At 40.8% G+C, this 20688-nt stretch overlaps 1 protein-coding gene and 1 pseudogene across 3 annotated transcripts in view; one reads left to right on the forward strand and one right to left on the reverse strand.

Annotated features, from left to right (window-relative positions):
* The window catches only part of NBEA (neurobeachin), a 954039-nt gene that overhangs the window by 16857 nt on the left and 916494 nt on the right, over window positions 1-20688 (forward strand). The window lies entirely within an intron of this gene.
* LOC308243295 (etoposide-induced protein 2.4 homolog) lies at window positions 4379-5116 on the reverse strand (annotated as a pseudogene). The gene has a single exon. The product of its transcript is annotated as an etoposide-induced protein 2.4 homolog (transcript).

Consider the following 20688-nt stretch of genomic DNA (forward strand, 5'->3'; position numbering starts at 1 on the left):
CACAGACAATAGGGTAGTGAAGGCCTAGGGTGGGGATGGGGTAAGTGCCAGTCCTTGTGGGGAAAAAGGGGACATATGTAATACTTTAAACAATGAAGATTTTTAGAAAATTAATAGAATACATTACTATCTTTAATTTGCAGATCATTTAGTTCTTTGTTCATGGCTACTTGTCCTGAGAGCCCCCCTGCCTCTTTAAATACTAGTCAGTTGTGTCTGAATATATATACTCATTTTTAGCTTAACATTATACTTATATTGGATAGTACTGGTTTAGAGGTGACACAATAAGTAGATGAACCATAGAAAGAAACTAATGGGTATTTTAGCATGCTGCCTTTTTTATGTGTATGCATATCTTATTTGTGTACATATACACGTACCCCATATACTTATAAATCTAACCACATAATCTGTTTTATTCAACAAACATTTATTGACTCCTTACCTTATGTAATGCTAGGCACGGAGTTTATAGTACTGTATCTGATGACAAATGTAGGCAATGAAATGTAAAAATTCTATAATAGAAATAAATTAGGGCATAGTGGGCCACACTGAAGGGAGAAAAATACCAATGGAGTCAAGGAAAGGCTTCATAAAAGTGATGCTTGAGGTTTAAAAGATGGCTAGATCTATTTAGAACTGTACAGTTGTGTGGTAGCCACTAGCCACATGTGACTGATGAGCACTTGAAATGTTCTGAAAGCATAAAATGCACACTTGATTTTGAAGACTTGGTATAAAAATGTAAACTATCTATACTAATAAAAGCCTAGGTGGTCCTTGCACTCTCGCGCGCGAAGGCTCCATAAGATGGCCAACACAAGATAGCCGCCACAAGATGGCCGTGCGCACAGTGGAGGCGGGGCTTGGTGGCTGCTCTGCACAGTGAGGCCTGGGGGTCCCGCGGCTCCACGCGGCGCGGAGGGGGCCGGTCCCAGCATCTGCCACCTCCTCGTGAGGAGGAGGCGGGTCCTGGCGGAGGAGGGGGGTCCCGGCGGAGGAGGCAGATCGCAGCAGGGGAGGGTGATCGGGCCTGCAGGGGAGGGCAGTTGTGGGCGATCGGGCAGGCAGGGGAGGGCAGTTGTGGGTGATCGGGTTGGCAGGGGAGGGTAGTTGTGGGCGATCGGGTTGGCAGGGGAGGGTAGTTGTGGGCGATCGGGCCGGCAGGGGAGGGCAGTGGGGGTGATTGGGCCAGTAGGGGAGCAGTTTGGCGTCAGTCAGATCGGCAGGGGAGCTGTTAGGGGGTGATCAGGCTGGCAGGCAGAAGCAGTTAGGGGCAATCAGGCAGGCAGGCAGGCGAGTGGTTAGGAGCCAGTGGTCCCAGATTGTGAGAGGGATGTCCAACTGATGAGGGACACCCCCCACCCCGTGCATGAATTTTGTGCACCGGGCCTCTAGTCCTATATAATAAAAGGGTAATGTGCAAATTGACCCTAATGGCCTAACGGCGGAACGACCAGGAATGACGGGTCGCTATGACGCTCAACTGACCACTGGGGAGAGATGCTCAATGCAGGGGCAGCTCCGCTCAGCCATAACTCAGGCTGATGGCTTTGAGCACAGTGGCAGTGGTGGGAGCCTCTCCCACCTCCTCGGCAGCACTAAGGATGTCTGACTGCGGCTTGGGCGGGCAGTAGGCTTAAGCCATCAGTCGGATATCCCCTGAGGACTCCTGGGCTGCCATAGAGATGTCTGACTGCCAACTTAGGCCCAATCCCCCTGGGGAGCGGGCCTAAGCCTGTAGATGGACATCCCCTGAGGGGTTCTGGACTGTGAGAGGGCGTAGGCCGGGCTGAGGGACCCCATCCCGAGTGCACAAATTTTCATGCACCAGGCCTCTAGTCTCATTAATAATTAAAAATATTTATTACATGTTGAAATGATATTTTAGATACATTGGGTTAAATAAAATATAAATTAATGTCTCCTGTTTCCTTTTACATTTTTCTTTTAATGTGGCTAATGGATTATTTAAAATTACATATGTGGCTTACATTATACTTATATTGGATAGTACTGGTTTAGAGGTGACACAATAAGTAGATGAACCATAGAAAGAAACTAATGGGTATTTTAGCATGCTGCCTTTTTTATGTGTATGCATATCTTATTTGTGTACATATACACGTACCCAATATACTTATAAATACAAACACATTTATGTATCTTTATTATATTGTTTGAGCCACTTATATTTTGGGTTGTTCTGTTAGGTGTCAGTAAACCTCATTCTAATGTATGCATTGACTTAATAACAACAATTTAAAAATCACATATCATTGGGGAAAAACTTGTTCTTCCTGCTCTGGTAAAAATTGCCTAAACAATTCATGGAAATCAATATGGCAACATAGTAAATGCATTTTATTGTCAGCAAATACTTTGGAAGGCAAATTGTAAACATTGCTACAGAGATAAAAAAAATTTATTATTTATAAAAAAATATTTTTATTGATTTCAGAGAGGAAGACAGAGGGAGAGAGGGATAGAAACATCAATGATGAGAGAGAATGATTGATTGGCTGCCTCCTGCACAGTCCCACACTGGGGATAGAGCCTACAACCCTGCAGGTGCCTTTACTGGGCATCGACCATAACCTCTTTGTTCAACCACTGAGCCATACAGGCTGGACTGAAGAAACAATTTTAATAAAATGTAGGAGTTTATTGTGTAGGATTTAGATAAAAGTACTATTATTTCTAATATGTTTTGCTTATTCCAGACTAATTCTTAGTGAAATAAACAATTGCTTTTTTGAGTTACTATTAAAAATATATATGAAAGTATGCTTTCTGGAAATACATGTATGCCCTATTTACCCAAACCTGAAATCAAGAAGTAACCTTACCTGGAAAACAGGATATATACTTTGTGAAGGTTTATTTGATTTATCAGAATAAGAGTACTCCATTTTTGTTAGATTGCAATTTTTGTATTAATGAGGAGTACCATATTTTAAATAAGACTCTGAATTGAATAGTAGAATCCTGGAATGCCAATGATTGATAAGATTTCAGGGATTTTCTGGATTATAGATAAGGAAACCTAGGCACAGAGAAGTTACTGATTTAATCTGCTGCTTAGTTTTTAAGTTGCCCAACTGAATTTCAGGTCTCTGAATTTCTAGTACCCTTTCTGTTATATTAACCTGAGTGACTTAGGTTTGGCTAGCATATCTATCATTTTGCTAGGGTGCTATAACAAATACTACAGACTGGGTAGCTTAAATATCAAATTTATTTTTTCATAGTTTTGGTGGCTAGATGTCCATCTTCTCCCTGTGTCTTCATATGGTCGTCTGTGTGTCAGTGTCCTAATTTCCTCTCTCTATAAGGAAAACAGTAATATATGGATTAAGGCTCACCAATATGATCTCATTTTTACCTTATTTACCTCTTCAAAGGTTATGTCTCCAAATACAGTTAGAATTTGAGGTTCTGAGGGCTAGCATTTTTGTGTGAGTGGGGAGGTGGGGAGTTGGTTAGGGACCAGCTTCCATATAGTCTCTTTAATATGACAGAAAAACACCAATCCCAGGTTTATTGGGTTTACTAAGTTTACTCCTTTAGTTCCTATTTGCAGCACCCAATATTCCTTTGAAATACCAGATAGACCCACAGTGGCTGGCAGTAAATTTCAGAACTTCAGAGTTTTAAGTTCAGGTTCTCTGAGCATTCTGTGTTGCAGTGTCACTTATCCAAATTGGTACCTCCCTGTAGTTGGGGAACTTTAAACATACCAGTGAAAAAAGCTTTTTCCCCTTCAAGAAAAAGGAAAACCACTCCTTAACACTCAGCAGGTATGGCTATGAGGTCTTTCGTCATATCTCTTCAGGTTTATTTTTTTGCAGTGAAAGAAGAGAGACCAACCTGAGTTACAAGAAACAAGACAGGGATGGCTATAAAGGGAGTGACCAGAAGCAACTGAGATACCCCTTTACCTCCCACATGCAATATATGTGCTTCACAGAAAAACAACAAAAATAACAGGTCCACAAAATACAAAAGCTGGAATTTCAAAATCCATTCATCCAAGGGTGGTGAAAGGGAGGAAGGAGAGGTGGGAAGGTAAATAGCATGGGGAGAAAAAGTATTCAGATCAATCCAGGCACAGGGGCTGGCAAATGCTAGGAAAGACCTGCAGAAAAATTTGTCCTTTCAGACTCACAGGTGTTGAAAATCCACATAATTCATGTCAGGAAGATTGTGTCTTACTGGCATGCACCAGAGACAAAAAATCCAATTCCTCAGAAGGGAATATGCAGAGGGCCCTTGGCAGAGTTGGTCCTGCCTTTCCTGGTGGGGGAGATAAACAAGGAAAGCTGCAGAGCCTCCTTCCAATCCCACTCATCTCCTCTGGATGGCAGGTGACTCAGTGGCCTGAAGTAACCTTCAGTTTGGCAGGAGATGAAAGCGGTGGAGGGAACTTCTCTGCAGAGGTTGAGGTACTCAGAGCAGACTGTAGGTAGACCATCTTGTGGAAGTCTGTTGCTTAAGAGAACCACCAAGGAGATGAGCCACAACAAAGGTAAGCTTTGCCAGGGGTCTTTGCTTTATTGGCACTGACAACAAATAAAGGAAAGAGGATAGAGAAGAGGCAGGCATTGATAATGTATGAGGACTGCATTGCTGTGAGGGCAAACGAAATTGGAAGTTAGTAAGGCCAATTCATCTCTATGTTTGACAGTCACTGATACATTTCAATTCCTTTATTGAACCCTTGATACTCAAATCGGTATAGTGAGTTGAGAAAGGACATATGCAGGAGACTAACCAGCAGACCATCAAGGTGGATGGGAAAGAGACTCGCAAACATCCCTTGGATGAGGAAAAGAGCCTGAAGCAGAAGGCTGAAGAGCATGTCAACCATTATTTTGCTAACACTAGGGAATGTGTGAGGTTTCCTTCCAGTTACCTTGAATGCCAGGTCAGCTGTATCTTGAAATCAAATGGCATTCACAAACAGGGGGAGCACTCAAAGAGCACTGAAAATTATTGTGAGGGAGAATTCCATTCATGATCAAACATCTCCATATAGAGACGGATCAGTAGTTACTGAATGAAGTACAGAAATACTATATAATAAAAGGGCAATATGCAAATTAACCATCACTCCGTCACAAAGATGGTGGCGCCCATTGCCACAAGATGGCGACGCCCAGTCCTCTCAGCCCTGCCGGAGTCCCCCAGTCCCAGGGGGGTGGCCACTGAGAGCGGGCAGTGTGAGCGGCCTGGTGCAAGTGTTCTACGCCCGGCCACGGATGGGCCTCTGGGCTGCAGAAAGCCTGTGGGTAGCGGGCGCGGAGTGGCTAGGTCCCGCAGAGAGCTACTGCTGCACAGATTTGTGCTCAGGGCTACTAGTAAACAATAAAACAGGAGGAGACTAAACCAGAATACCCCGCCATTTTAAGCACAGCATTGGAGAAATTCTACCAAGAATATGTGACTCACTTTCTTGTTTCCTCTCTATGCTTTTGACTCTCCTCTGTGCCAGGACACTACCTGCTCTTTTTTAATGCTGCTCCTCTCTCTTTTGCTGAATTCAAGTATCAAGATGGTACAAATTTCCCAGATGGAGTCTTTGGTTCCCCTGGCAAGGCTCTGGAGAAAGGTTTGACACTGCCAGCCATCTCTTCACCTCCCAAACTATCAACTATATAGAGGAGAGAGAAGCATCCCAAGATCTTTCATTATGAAGAACCCGGCAGCTCCACGGAGGGCCACTCCGATCCTCCTCACCCAACTACGAGCTGCTGCTTGCCTGGGCAATCATTGGGCTGAGGCCACTGCACCTGCACTATGAGGGTTAGCATTTTAACATGAGTTTTGGAGGTACACAGAAGGTCTTAAGTGAAAATAAGAAATAAGTGATGGTGATAAAACTATGAGATCTGTTTATATTGTTTCACATTAATTTTCTTTAAAATGTACACTGTTTTTCATTACATAAACCCCTGACTTCCTTAATTTGAATTATTTTATTCTTTCCCTTTTTTTACTTTTTCCTTTTCTCTCTCATTTTTTTATTCTCATACTAGAGGCCCGATGCACGAAAATTCGTGCAAGAATAGGCCTTCCTTCACTTGGCTGCCAGCACTGCCTTCACTCCGGCCCAGAGCCACCTTTTCACCTTCGCTCCAGCCCGGAACCACCTTCAGCCTCTCACCTTGTTGCGTCAATTTGCATATCCCCTCCTTATTGGCTGTGGGTGCTGCCATCTTTGTCGTGGAGTTATCAATTTGCACATTCTGTCTTTATTAGATAGGATGCCTTCATCTGTGCATCCAAAGGCGTTACTTATTTACTGGTGTCACTAAGCCCAAACAGTTTTGACTCTTTTCTTTAGCTAATTACAAGTGTTATTTTTATATCTGCTACAATGTTCGTAGAAAACCGATGTCTTCACTCTCCTTCAATAATAGCAATAAGGATAATAATAATGAACCTCTGTTGAGCTCATGAAGCACCAGGTAGCCATTGTGCTAAGTCAGCTATTTTCAACTGAGGACACACATAAACTAATTACTAAAATTCTGTGGCACAACAAAAAATGTTCTATTTTTTGCTGATGTGACAAAAAATAGGTGTAATTCTTATTGATTTACAAAAAAAATAATAGTAACTACCTACTCTTTTTGCTCCAAAATGACTTTTAAAAAAAATCAAGTGCCTATATTTGTATATAAGGATTTCTGATAGCAAGAATTAATAAATCAGACACAACCTTATTATGTGATGCAACCAATAAGATGTAACACGACTATATGATCTCTATATTTATGGTTCATACGAGGGCATTCATACCAGATGGCTATTGTTTTGGCTGTTGTCATTTTTTTTTTTTATTTGGCAATCTAAGGAAAAAGAGGTTAGTGCCCCTGACTAATTAGTCAGATATTGGATATTTTAAAAATTCTTGTGGCATACTGGTTGAAAATCTTTGTGCTAAGTGCTTCATATGCATTAAATCTCACCAGAGTTATGTGAAGTTAGGTAGTGATGAGGAAACTAAGGATTAGAGGTGTAAATAATATTTTCAAGATTTTATAGGTAATAAGCATTGTTAGGTTTCAAACAGAGGCACTATTTGCTATGTTTATTGCCTCTATTTTAGAAATCTTAAGAATTTAATTTGCTGCTATCTTAAATTCTAACTATAGTCTCATTGAAATAAGATATGGAAATAGCATCATGTGTTCATAGCTTCTGTGATAACCATGCCAAGCATTTAGCATACTTAACTTGGGATATTTAAATTTATTGAAGTTCTGATTCTTAAGCCCTTAGAAGTCTGTTTGCATACCCAGTTAGTCATTCAGTATTTCTTCTCTATTTAGCATATAGCACGGAGTTCAGTGGCATAATTTATATTGCTTGTCATCATCTGCCCCTGCCTATCTTTTTGGTGACAATTTATTTCTCCATAAGCTGTACATTCTTTAGTCATAATAAACTAGTATTTTTACTTTCAGAAATTTAACATACTCTTATGGCTCTGAGGTGTTGCACATGTTTTTTAGGGTTGTTTAGGAACTATATTATTGATCACCTATTGAGACAATATCCAATGTATGTTTGTGTTTTTTGTTTGTTTGTTTTTTGTCTCTGTACTATTCAGAGTGATAATGGGGCCCAAAAGATAATTACTGCTTCTGGACCAAAAAGGAGATATTCACAGTCTGATGTGGACTACCTTGAAAAAAATCTGTACATACCTGTTTGTATCTGAACAAGTATATTTTTATTTCTATTTATTTTGATTTCAGAGAGGAAGGGAGAGGGAGAGAGAGAGAGAGAGAGAGACAGAAACATCAATGTTAATCATTGATTGGCTGCCTTCTGCATGTCCCCCAGTGAGAATCCAGCCCACAACATGGGCATGTGCCCTGATCAGGGATCGAACCGTGACCTTTTGGTTCATAGGTCAACGCTCAATTACTTAGCTGCACCAGCCAGGCTAACCAACTGTATTTTAAATGGGAGGCAACAGGAGAGGGGCAGGGTTGTGAAGGAGGAGCAGGGGAAGACCATTAACTAGATTACCAGGTAGATAGACATTTGATCCCACCTGGGTCAGATTAACACTGGAACAGAGTAGAAATAGTGGACTGGGAAAATGACCATTGTGAGTAGCTTCTGAATGCTCCATAGCAGTGCCCAAAGTAGAGGACTCATCATAGCAGTGTTCCAGGGATGACTTGCCTAGAAATCTAGCGCTGTGTATTTGGAGAGTTGTGGTTGTTTATTAAGATTTTAGAGTATAGTTCAGCAACATTCTTGGGTGATCTTAAACCCTGAAAGATTTCTAAATACCTAATGGAGAGGAGAAGGAGATTAATTTAAATATACATTTATTTCTAGGTGGTGGTTGGGATCTCAAGTGTCACAACCTAGTGATAGTATGCTGGGACAAAGTAGGATTGAAAAGATGATTCTTTTCTAAAAAGTTCAAATTCTATTAAGAGACCAATATAAAAAATACTAAATATCCCTAGCCAGTTTGGCTCAGTTGTTAGAGCATCGACCCTTAGACTGAAGGGTCTTTGGTTCAATTCTAGTCAAGGTCATGTACCTAGGTTGCAGGCTTGATCCCTAGCCCAGGTCAGGGTGTGTTCTGGTGGCAACCAATCAGTGTTTCTCTCTCTCTGTCTTTCCTCCTCCCTTCTTATCTTGTTCTAAAAAATGAATGGAAAAACATATACTTGGGTGAGGATTAACAACAAAAACTATACTAAATAGTGTGATCAGGCCTTTGTGGTTTCACTTACTAGAATTCACATCCTGGCACTGCTTTTTTTTCTCTTGTGATCTTGAGTAAAAATATGTATTAGCATGTGATATCACAAAGGAGAAGATGGTAAGTTATTTGCAGGAGTCAGAAAAGACTTTGAGGTGGAGGATTCTCTTGAGATTGGCTTTGAAGAGTGAGCAGAAGTTTATTGAGTAGGCAGGATGGAGCAAGGGCTCAATTCCAGTACTGGAAGTCTTAATTGGCACAGTATATTTAAAGTAGTATCTCCTTCTAGGAGTGTTTTTCTCCTTTAAAAAATTGGTACTTAGTCTTTAGGATTTAGCTTAAGGTTCTGTCATTTCCATTTTTCTTGTATCCATTAGCACCTTGTAAATACATTAATCTCAACAATCTTAGGAGTCACATTTTTTAAATGTATTGTGGTTTGCAAAACTGCAGTTTGCAAAATCAAGGTCTCTAGACACTAAGGGGTAGAAAGAAGAGGAGAAATAAAAACGACTTAATTATGTATATATTTGTATATAAGTACATACAGAAAGTTCTGGAAACAGCTGTTACCAAAACAAACCAGAATAATTTGTGGCTTGTTTGCACCAAATATAATGTAACTAGAGGCCCGGTGCACAAAATTTGTGCATGGGAGTGTGTGTGTGTCCCTCAGCCCAGCCTACACCCTCTCCAATATGGGACCCCTCTAGGGATGACCAACTGCCCATTTAGGCCCGATCCCTGTGGCAGGCAGTCGGACATCCCTCTCACAATCCAGGACTGCTGGTTCCCAATTGCTCACCTGCCTGCCTGCCTGATTGCCCCTAACCGCTTCTGCCTGCCAGCCTGATCACCCCCTAACCCCGCGCCTGCCATCCTGATCGATGTCTTAACTGCTCCCCTGCTGGCCCAATTGCCCTTATCTGTCCTCCCCTGCCGGCCAGGTCACCACTAACTTCCCTCCCTTGCCAGCCTGGTTACCCCTAACTGCCCTCCCCTGCCGGCATGATCACCCCTAACTGCCCTCCCCTGCAGGCCTGGTCCCCCCCAACTGCCCTGCCCTGCAGGCCTGGTCCCCCCCATCTGTCCTCCCCTGCAGGCCTGGGTCCCCCCAACTGCCCCTCTCTGCTGGCCCGGTCACCCCTAACTACCCTCCCCTGCAGGCCTGATCCCCCCCCAACTGCCTTCCCTTTCAGACCTGGTACCTCCCAATTGTCCTCCCCTGCCGGCCATCTGTGGTGGCCATCTTGTGTCCACATGGGGGCGGCCATCTTTGACCACATGGGGACGGTATTTTGTGTGTTGGAGTGATGGTCAATTTGCATATTACATCTTTATTATATAGGATAGTAGTTACAAGTTTTGGTTAGGTATGCTTTTAGGCTGTTGAGTGTTACTATTTAATAAGAACTTTTGGTGGGGAGAGAAAAAACACTATTACATTAAATGTACACATCAATTATGGGTTATATGTGATTTCAGATATTTTAAAATGTGAAAAAATATTTTCTTGAATAAAGGAAGTACAGCATTCTCAATTAATAAAATAATTCCATGACATAGGCATTTCTGTACCATTATACACATGAGAAAAGTGAAGCTGGGTGAATTTGAAACTAAGGACTTTGGGCAATGTGGAGCAAGAAGTTTTGAACAAGTGAAGCAATATGTTCATTCCATGTAAGTTGTTATTCTCTTCCCCTTTCAGTATTGTTTTTGTGTTTCTCTCCTGAAACAACAGGATTGGTCAGAGAGGACAGCTTGTTTAATGGTGAAATATAGTATAGATCATGGGTGCTTTCTTTAGTGCCAGCTTGTATCTGCTCCTTTTAGGCCATTTATAGCCATTTATAACTATTAACTAATATACCAGACTTTCAGTATTTAGAGTTATGAGTTAATGTGTAAAATGCTATTTGAGTCAAATTCATTTTTGTATCCTGGTTTTCTATAAAGTGGTTGGCCTTTGTGATATGTCTAATCTGAATTCATATCTTGGGTCTGCCTTTTCTTTGGTTTGTGACTGACCTTGAGCCAAGTATTACATCGTTGAGCCTCTGTTTCTCTTTTTTTATAACTCCATCTCTATATCTCTATCCTTCATATATGTGTGAATATATATTCATATGTATATAAATACATATATGAAAGCAAAATAAATGATATTGTATTTTGTTTTATTTCTCAAAAGGGAAATGTGTATATGAATTACATATATGACTGATCATTATATTACTGTTTCTGCTACTATACTGAATGTTCATTTAGCACACTGCTATTCAAAATGTGGACAACAGATCAGTTTGCATATTTGTGAAATGTTTGCTGGTCCTGGTCTAAGATGAGATAAGGAGCTTGTGCCAGAATGTAAATCAGTTTTGTCAATAAACACACTTTTTATTTCAAATAACTTTTTTTTCTTGATGAAGGAAACAAACAGTATGTTGATTCATGTTGTAATTCAGTCTCCTATTGGCTGGTTCCTTGAGCAGCATGAAATAACCTGAGAGTACTTTTGGGGTACATTTTGAACAAAGCTTATTTTAATTCCTGTCACTTTTTTTCACTTGTGGCGTTAGAAAGGTTTGCTATTTTGAGTGAAAGGAATACTGATTTTAGTCTTGGATTCTAATCTTATCTTTGTTACTAATTGGGCAGTTCATTTAAGGCTTCTAGACCTTATTTTGTCTAACTGAAAATAAAGATTGGGTTAAATTATATCTGTGGTCCTTTTAGACTTTACCATACTAATAATTTATGATTTGTAAATAGTATCTTTTCTTTCTTTCTTTTTTTTTTTTTTTTAGAAGCAGAACATAGTCTGATATTAAAGTAGATGATAGGATACACTGGGATAGAAACATGCTTTAAGAAGCTTTTCCAGTGGATATTGATTTTTTTTAAGCTTCTATTTACCAGATACCAAGAAGTTGGTTCTAAAGATAAAATGATTAATGAAACTATTTTTTATTCATAAGTGGTAGTCTTTGGGGGGAGATAGATGTTTAACTTTTTCTTTTATATACAGGGTGGTGCAAAAGTAGATTTATAGTTGTTTGTAAACTGTAATACAATAATTAATAAATAATACTCTAATCCTATATTAATAAAAGGGCAATATGCAAATTGACCCTAATGGCAGAACGAGTGGGAATGACCGGTCACTGTGACACGCACTGACCTCCAGGGTGCAGATGCTCAATGCAGGAGCTGCCCCCTGGTGGTCATTGTGTTCCCACAGGGGGAGCTCTGCTCAGCCACAAGCTGGGCTGATGGCTGCGAGCGCAGCGGCAGTGGTGGGAGCCTCTCCTGACTCCTCAGCAGCACTAAGGATGTCGACTGTGGCTTAGGCAGGAAGTGGGCCTAAGCTGTCAGTCGGACATCCCCTGAGGGCTCCCGGGCTGCCAGAGGGATGTCTGACTGCCAGCTTAGGCCCAAGCCCCCGGGGAGCAGGCCTAAACTGGCGGGTGGATATCTCCTGAAGGGTCCTGGACTGTGAGAGGGCGCAGGCCTGGCTGAGGGGACCCCCCTCCCCTCCCAAGTGCACAAATTTCTGTGCACTGGGCCTCTAGTCTGTATAATAAAAGCCTAAGTGACCATTACGGCGGAACAACCAGAACGACAGGTTGCTATGATGCGCACAGACCTCCAGGGGGCAGATGCTCAATACAGGAGCTGCCCCCTAGTGGTCAGTGCGCTCCCACAGGGGGAGCCCTGATCAGCCAGAAGTCGAGCTCACAGCTGGCAAGCGCAGTGGCGGTGGTGGGAGCCTTTCCTGCCTCCATGGTAGCACTAAGGAGCAGTGAGCTGAGCAGTAAGGAACAGCAAGCAGGCGGGTGGTAAGGAGTGATGGCTTCCGGACTGCGAGAGGGTGCAGGCTGGGCTGAGGGACACCCTCCCTCCCCCAGTGCATGAATTTCATGAACTGGGCCTCTAGTTAATAAATAATAATACAAGAATAAACTCTGTTACACATACAACTTTAAACCTACTTTTGCCTCACCTTGTACATGCAAATATATATAAATAGGTGATATGTTAATGATATTGGCAAAAATGTTGAAAAAGGAGGCTGTGAGAAATGAATTCTCTAGAACAATAGTAGGTAAATGCTTTCCTTAAAGATCCAGGAATTTTAGGTTTTATGGGCCATATGGTGTCTATTGCAACTACTCTGCAGTTGTCACTGTAAGGCAACACTGCCAGTATTTAAATAAAATACATTATTTTGGACACTAATTCTCTGGCACCAATTACGTGTTCTAGAATTCAGTTCAATTCTGATACTAACTACCTGAAATTTGTGCAAACCCAACAGATTAAGGGCTCTGTTCCACAAGCCTGCCTTCACTTAAATGCCAGCTGCAGCATGTGGGCTGCCTGCATTTCTGCCTGTCTGACTTCAACCCCACCCTCAGGTTTGATTATTTGCTAGAATGATTCACAGAACTCAGGAAAGCACTATACTTATAATTAGTTTTATTATAAAGGATACAACTTAGGAACGGCCAAATAGAATAGACATATAGGACAAGGTATTGGAGGTAGGGGAGTGGGTGCACAGAGCTTCCAAGCCCTTTCTGGGCACCCTTCCAGAACATAGATGTGTTCAGCAATTTGGAGCTCCCTGAACCTCTTAATTTAGAGTTTTTATGAAGTCTTCATTATGTAGGCTTGATTGATTGAATCATTGGATACATAATTAACTTCATTTTCCAGCACTCTGGTTACATGCTTGGTCTTTCATTGGCCAGGGCCTGTCTTGGAACTGTCTAAGGGCTGACCATGTCACCTTATTAGCATAACCTTAGGTGTGATCAAAAGGGTCTAATTGTGAATAACAAAAGACATTCTTACCATTCATGAAATGTGAAGGACTTTTTGAAGTCCTCTGCTAGGAACTGGGGTCAAAAAATAATAACAATGATAGCTAGCCCGTATTGAACACTGCTATGCTATATGGAGGGAAGTTTGCTTACTAATTTTTGTGCATTTTATATAAGGCTCATAAAAGTCCTATAAAATGAATATCACTTGCCCTGCCGGTGTGGGTCAGTGATTGAGCGTCAACCTATGAACCAGGAGGTCTTGATTTGATTCCCGATTCCTGGTCAGGACACATGCCCATGTTGCGGGCTCGATCCCCAGTGTGGGGCATTCAGGAGGCAGCTGACTGATTATTCTCTCTCATAGTTGATGTTTTTATCTCTCCCTCTTTCTTCCTGTCTGAAGTCAATAAAAATATAAAAAAAAGAATACCAGTATTATTTCCTTTTATACAGATGAGAAAACTGAACAGGTTAAATAATTTGCCCATCTAGCACTAATAAAAGGGAGAACCCAAATCCATATAATGGCAAAATCCATACTCTTAACTACAACTCTATATTTCTTTGTTTACCAACTCATATACAGGGTGTCCCAAAAAATGTATATATATTTTTGTTTCTTTAGCAGTGTATCCTTTAACACTTTAACAGTTGATAGCTCAATTTTGAAAGTGAAATACATTTTTCATAAACTCTGCCTTTATAATTATTCAAAGTGTGTGCATAAGGTTTTTGGGACACACACACACATTTATATATATTTATATATATATAAATGTATATGTATATATACATAAATGTTTATATATATATATTTATATGTATATAAATGTATATATATATTTATATATATAAATATATATGTTTATATATATATTTATATGTATATTTATATATATATATTTATAGAGAGGGAGGGAGAGAGGGAGGGAGAGAGAGAGAGATGCTTGTTGAGTAACTAAGGAAATTTTTCCACACAAATACCCTGGTTACTGATGTTTTAATATCAATTGAGAAAGACTTCAATTCTCAGACATTAATTCCTCTTAGCTCCTGTGATTAAGGAGGTTTGAATATTACCTACCAGATAACTATTGCTAGCTGTTACTGTGCTGAATGACTATGATTTTTTCATATTTCTTAATATTTCATCTAATCTGTTGTCATTAGAATGCTGTTTTCCTTCTGTCATTTTTATTTTGAGTCTCACTTTTGTTTTTAGTGAAAGGAATTAGAGCTTTGGGTTTGAGTTTTATCATTTTGACTAAGAGAGCCTTCAATTTGGCAGATTGCACATTATGAGAGCTGTCTCTTGTTAAAATTGCTATGTAATAGAGGTCAAAGCATAATCATTTAGAAACTTTCGTTTTCTGCCTCTTATTTACTTACTAGAGGCCCAGTGCATGAAATTCGTGCACTGGGGGCGGGGTATTCCTCAGCCCAGCCTGCACCCGCTCCAATATGGGACCCCTCGAGGGATGTCCGACTGCCCGTTTAGGCCCGATCCCACTGGGATCGGGCCTAAACGGGCAGTCGGACATCCCTCTCACAATCCAGGACTGCTGGCTCCCAACTGCTCGCCTGCCTGCCTTCCTGATTGCCTCTAACCGCTTCTGCCTGCCAGCCTGATCACTCCCTAACCACTCCCCTGCCAGCCTGATCGATGCTTAACTGCTCCCCTGCCAGCCTGTTTTCCCCTAACTGCCCTCCCCTGCAGACCTGGTCACCCCTAATTGCCCTCCCCTGAAGGCCTGGTCACCCCTAACTGCTCTCCCCTGCAGGCCTGGGTCCCTCCCAACTGCCTTTCCCTGCAGGCCTGGTTGCCCCCAACTTCCCTCCTCCTCCGGCTTGGTCACCCCTAACTGCCCTCCCCTGCTGCCCTGATTGCCCACAACTGCCCTCCCTTGCAGGCCTGGTTCCTCCCAACTGCCCTCCCCTGCTGGCCATCTTGTGGTGGCCATCTTGTGTCCACATGGGGGCAGGATCTTTGACCACATGGGGGCAGCCATCTTGTGGGTTGGAGTGATGGTCAATCTGCATATTACTCTTTTATTAGATAGGATAGAGGTCTGGTGCACAGGTGGGGGCCAGCTGGTTTGCCCTGAAGGGTGTCCCGGATCAGGGTGGGGGTTCCCTTGGGGTGTGGGGCTGCCTGGGCGAGGGGCCTGAGGTGGTTTGCAGGCCGGCCACGCCACCTGGCAACCCAATTGGAGGCCCTGGGATCTGGGGTTTATTTATCTTCTACAATTGAAACTTTGTAGCCTGGAGGGGAGCCAAGCCTTCTGCTTGCTCCGTGGCGGCAGCCATTTTTTAGGGGATTTATGTATCTTCTATAATTGAAACTTTGTAGCCTTAAGCGGAGGCCTGGGCCAGCCAGGGTGTGCGGAAAGCTTGGCTTCCTCCATTGCCGCGAGCAACCCTAGCCTCCTACTCTTTCCAGCTCCATGGCTGCCGCCATTTCTGTTTGGGTTTATGTATCTTCTATCATTGAAACTTTGTAGCCTTGAGTGGAGGCCTAGGCCGGCAAGGGCAGGCGGAAAGCTTGGCTTCCTCCATTACCGGGGAAACCCAAGCCTCCCTCCTGCTCTCTGTGGCCACAGCCATCTTGGTTGGGTTTATTTGCATATTTGCTCCTGATTGGCTTGTGGGCGTGGCTTGTGGGTGTAGCGGAGTGATGGTTAATTTGCATATTACTCTTTTATTAGATAGGATTTTTTTGCCACAGCATAAATTGTTTCCTGTTCTTGCTGGAGACTTCACAATGGAATGAATAATCATGCTTACAACAATGTATCAACTTATCTTGTTAATTTTATGTCTTAGTATGTATGAAGTTTCAAATGTTCATAAAGATGAACATTTGGAAGGCCTCTAACTAGCCGAAGGCTTCTAAGATTGGGAACGGCCAGAACCATTTTAACAGGGATGCAGGTGGTTTAGGTTATCAAAGTTTGTGACTGCAAACTTAGGGTAGGGAAGAAAGTCAATTCTCATAAAGAGAACTGACTTTATGAATACATGCAGAAATGATGAAAAATAGGATAATGGATATATAATCTAGTATTTTAGGGATAAAATGAAAGCAAAATTTAGAAGAATCAAAGTGGAGCTCATTTGTTTTTATCAGTAACCATAGATAAGTTAATACTCTCATCTTTAAACATAAAGGGCAGTTACTTAAATATGTTTATACTAGAGGCCCAATGCATGAAATTTGTGGAAGGGGCTCCACCCTTGCAGCCGTAGCAGCTTACCTTGGCCCTCGCAGCCCCAGCTTCATCCTGGGGGAATCGGGCCTAAGCCGCAGGCAGACACCCCTGAGGGGTCCCAGATTGTGAGAGGGTGCAGGCCGGGCTGAGGGACCCCTCGCTCCCCCTGCCCCACAGTGCATGAATTTCGTGCACTGAGCCTCTAGTATAATAATACAAGAGTATACTCTGTCTCACAACTGTAAACCTACTTTTTCCCACTTATGTATTTTCAAAATGATCTGCAATGAGCATATACACTATTAAAATAAGAAAATACATGCACATGTGAGTATGGGGACACACACACACACACACACACACACACACACACACTTATCTATTAAAGAGTGACCTTCCTAAGACACACAAATCATATATACACAAATCATGGTCAAAAGTATGATTTTCCATTGTGCCTGTATAATGTAAATAATTTATGAGTTAAAGACATATCTTTCAAACTTCTATTCTTTTGCCTAATAATCAGTTTTATGAAAAACTAATTTTTTTCCATTTCATGTCAACCAAATATTTCTGAAGTTGTTATAAAAAACTTTTTACCTTCTAATAATGGAAGCTGAGCATTGTGACGCTATAATTTAAAGTTGTATTCATTGTTGTAATTTCTGGCAGTATGTCTGTCTCTACTGTCAGATGCTTGATATTGTGGTATGTACTGATGAAAGGGCTTTCTAGTATCCTACAAGTTACAGATTTTTTTGCTTTCTGCCAATTCTAAAAGTTCTTACTATAATGAAACCAGTGAGATACAATAAGGCACCTTTTTCAGAGTGCTATTTGGCTTAGACACACCTTGAGCTTCATGCTTATCAGATATTTTTCAGTGTGGACTTGATAGAGTCATGTAATTAAAAAAGCATATATCTTCCCTTATTATAGAAATAGTGAAATATTGTAAATGCTAATTCTAACAAAAAACAAAAATATAGTAACATTTAAAAAATATATTTTATTGGTTTTTTACAGAGAGGAAGGGAGAGAGATAGTTAGAAACATTGATGACAGAGGAACATCGATCAGCTGCCTCCTGCACACCCCCTTACTGGGGATGTGCCCGCGACCAAGGTACATGCCCTTGACCGGAATCGAACCTGGGACCCTTTAGCCCGCAGGCCAACGCTCTATCCACTGAGCCAAACCGATTAGGGCAAAATATAATAACATTTTAAAAAATTTATTTATAAGAATAACATTTGAGCCCTGGCAGATGTGTCTTAGTGGTTAGATCATCAGCCTGCATACCAAAGGGTCGCAGGTTCAATTCCTGGTCAAAGGCACATTCCTGGCTTGTAGGTTCGATCCTGTGCCCTTGTCTGTTCGGGGCATGAGGTAGGCAACCAATGGATGTGTCTCTCTCATGTTGATTTTTCTCTTTCTCTCTCCTTCCTCCCTTCTACTGTACCTAAAGTCAAAGAAAAATATCCTCAAGTGAGTATTAACAACAACAAAAAAACAAACAAAAAAAGAATAACTTTTGAAAATGGTTTTGAGAGGTATTTAATCCATTATTTGTGTTCCCTCCCTGACTCAGGGATGACAAAACTTTGTATAAAGTGGGCATAGACTTCCCACCCACCCATCCTTCCCAACCTTCAGAGGAAAGGTTGGGAAGGATGGGTGGGTGGGAGGTGATCAACCAGAGAACTTGTATACTTATATGCATAACCCATGAACGCTGACAATAGGGTGGTGAAGGCCTGGGGCAGGGATAGGGGCAGGCTAGAAGAAGTCAGTGGGGAAAAAGAGGACATATGTAATACTTTCAACAATAAAGATTAAAAAAGAAAAAGAAAAAAAGTGGGCATAAAAATTGAGTTTTCTATTTTACTAGTTTTAATTAGTACTTTAATAAAATAATTAATATTTTAACACTTATTACTTTAGTTTTTTTTTTAAGCAGCTCACAATTTTAAAATGTGAAGACACTTTGAGAATTAAAATACATTCAATAGTTAAAATGAATTATATTCACTTTGATTGAAATGCTGTTTTACTGGTAAGCTAAATACCTTGAGGTTAATTCTAAGCCATGTTCTCATCTCTTTTAGTTGTGCGTGTTCTTCCTCCATGGGCATTGCCTAAGATACAAACCTCCATGAACAAGTTTCTTCTGTAAACTTGGTATATAGTGCAGTGATTAAGCATGTGGCCACTACTTGTTGAGTACTTATTTGCTGGGCACTGTGATGGGTCAAAGCAATTAAATACATGGTTTTTACTCAGGTCATATTAATTTAGTTGTAGACCAGATAATGAAACAATAACAATTACAGATTGACAAATGCTTTCATAAAGATAGACAAAGTTGTACATGCTTAGGAAACGGCACTGAATTGGGGATGTGGGTTAGATAATGCTTTCTTTTAAGACAGTGGTCGGCAAACTGCAGCTCTCAAGCCACATGCGGCTCTTTGGCCCCTTGAGTGTGGCTCTTCCACAAAATACCACAGCCTGGGCGAGTCTGTTTTGAAGAAGTGTCATTAGAAGAAGTTTAAGTTTAAAAAATTTGGCTCTCAAAAGAAATTTCAATCGATGTACTGTTGATATTTGGCTCTGTTGACTAATGAGTTTGCCGACCACTGTTTTAAGAAATAACTCTTGGGCTAAATTTTGTCAGCCAGATCAAGGGGATTAAAAAGGGCATTTCAAACATGTGCAGAAGCTTAGAGAACTTGGCCTTTTCTTTCTTTAACTTGTTTCTTTATCATTAGTTCATTTTTCATAAAAATGTTTCTTTGTATGGCCACCATTTCCCTTCGGTATTCTCTTTTACCTCCTTTTTGAAATATAAGTGCTTTTTCATTCTCTATAGTTTAGTGTACCTCAAGATGAGCAAAGAACTTGACATTCTCTAGATATTTTGTTTCCAGATCACTTTTTAAAATTATTTTCTTTCAATAATTCCTCTCACTTTGAAATTTGTGCCTTAGCTGCTTTATCACACTATCCTTATTGCCATTATCTATTAACCTATACTATATCTCTGAAGGACTTTTGTTATCTGGCTCACTATTTTCTTTGGTAGTCTGTCTTTTTCATTAGCATTATGGATAATTTCATCTCACAGGAAAATGTCCCCTGTATAGCAGGCTTCTCAGTTCAGCCCTGCTCCAACAACTTGTGTTTTCATGCCACTATAGCTACCAGCTTACATGGCCAGACATCCAACCTTGGAATCACCAGATCTGTTTTAAAAATTTGTATGCTATAATTACCTATTCTGATACCAACATACCTTTCTGTGTTCCATTCCCAGTAACCTGGTTTGTACCCTTATTGAGACATCTAGTTTATTAAAGTCTCTTTACTTAATTCTTCTTTCAGATCTAATTGAATACCATTTCAGTTATACGTATACATATGTGAGAGTCTTTGGCTTATTTGACCTTGGCACTCTTATTATTTGATAATCTCATGAAAACATACATATGTATGTTCTCTACACTAGCTGGCAATCCGGGGGGTAAAAAAATTACATAATAATCTTGATTGGGTTATTAGAAACTCAGGTTCTTCAACCTTTTCTGGCTTCTTAGTGTCTCTCAATAATTTAAAACATTTTTAATTTTGGTGTATAGGTTCTCAGACTTTTTTCAGGGCATATAAAGACTTCTGATCAGGTATACTGGGATAAGATAAATTCATATATTATATATTTGGTAATGATCTTCTATTCTTCATTTATTCCCCATTCTCAATAATGAAATAATATCCATTACCTACTTGTAATCTAGAATATCAATATTGTACAAGCTCCCTGTGTGTTACTTTCCAATCCCATTTTCATCATCTTCCTTATAGTAACTAATTTTGTGAATATTATATTTATCATACTTTTTAC

Source organism: Plecotus auritus (genome assembly GCF_963455305.1).
Source record: "Plecotus auritus genome assembly, chromosome: 3".
NCBI classification, from domain to species: domain Eukaryota; kingdom Metazoa; phylum Chordata; class Mammalia; order Chiroptera; family Vespertilionidae; genus Plecotus; species Plecotus auritus.